Below are 1,388 nucleotides of genomic sequence, written 5' to 3'. Positions count from 1 at the left end.
GGGCTGGGTCATCAGACTCTTCTGTGTACACAAGGAGGGGTGGGGGAAGTCTTGGGGTGGGGCCTTCAAAACTCAGTGATTGCCCACCCCAGGATCGGGGGGGTAGGAGGCCAGTGGCTGGCTCTGCCTGAGACTCGCCTCACAGGGCACCCTCATAACCCCTCTGGGAGGCTAGCTGATGGGCCTCCTTCATAGTGGAGGACGCTGGGTCTGGCCACAGAGTGAATCAGGAAAGAACTGAGAAGAGGACTGGAGACTTTCCCCTGCACCAGGAAGGGTACCTGCCTGGGAAAGGCTGACAGGTACATGGACCCTCCCCAACCGTAAGTATTCTGCCCTTTCCCACCCCAGCCCAGTTCCCAAGAGGGCAGGAAGCTCAGAGGGGGCAAGCCCTGAACTTGAGGTCACACAGGCCATCGATTGGAGGTTGGAAGTGGAAGTTCTTAGAGGAAGAGGGACTTGAGGTGTATAGCAAAAATGAGCGGCCTTGCCTCCAACTCTAGGTGACCCTGGGAAAGCCAGTCCTCCCTCTCTGGGCCTCCGTGGGAGAGTTGGAGGCATGGTCCTGCTTGGGTTGGGGGAAGGGGAAGGAGGTGGCTGGCACTGGGCTGTGAGGTCTCGGCTCCTTTCCATCTCCCTCCAGGTTAGTTACCTGCTAGGAGACCCCCGCCCCCCACCCTTGGCTGGTGAAGCAGCCAGGGCCGGGCACACAAAGGGTGAGAGCCTGGGTGGCCTCTGTATCCCCTCTTCCCGTGGGGGGGTGGCAGGGCTGGGTGGTGCTTCCTCTCCCGCAGGCTGCCTGGGCTGCAGCGCTCAGAAACAGGAAGCTCTAATGGGGGCCCTGGTGACAGGTTTGATGTAGGTTTTATTTTAAGCATAAAGAGGAGATTTCCGTTGGGCTGTTGACAAACATCCAGGTCAGCCCAGCTGTCTGTCTGTCTGACAGTCCACAACCAGTCCCCAGGCTTGGCTGGGCCTGGGCCATTTGGGGAAACAAGGGGAAATCGGGTTATAGAAGAGGATGGTGTTCAAATTCATGAGAATGGAGTTCACCCCTCATGATACAGATGGGGAGACTGAGGCATAGGAGGGGGATGACCCACCATAGGCTCCCAGCAAGTTTGGCAACTCAGGAGTGGCGCCTTCTGGTCCCCAGGTTAAAGGAGTGATGGGGTCGGGGGGATAATCTGGGTAAGCTCTGCAGAGGTCGTGTCCTTTGAGGTGTCAAAGACCTTTCCCTCCAAGGCCACCCAGACAGAAGTCGGTGCTAAGGGTTGCCCCTTGCCATGAGCTGCCAGACCCCCAGAAACACAAGAAGGTGGGAGTGTTGGCTGCATTTTACGTGTGAAGAAATTGAGGTTTGGGTCACAGGACTGTTGGTGATGGGC

This window comes from Tursiops truncatus, chromosome 15 (genome assembly GCF_011762595.2).
Source record: "Tursiops truncatus isolate mTurTru1 chromosome 15, mTurTru1.mat.Y, whole genome shotgun sequence".
Classification (NCBI taxonomy): domain Eukaryota; kingdom Metazoa; phylum Chordata; class Mammalia; order Artiodactyla; family Delphinidae; genus Tursiops; species Tursiops truncatus.
The sequence above is the reverse complement of the archived record's forward strand: the minus strand, read 5'-3'. Positions refer to the sequence as shown.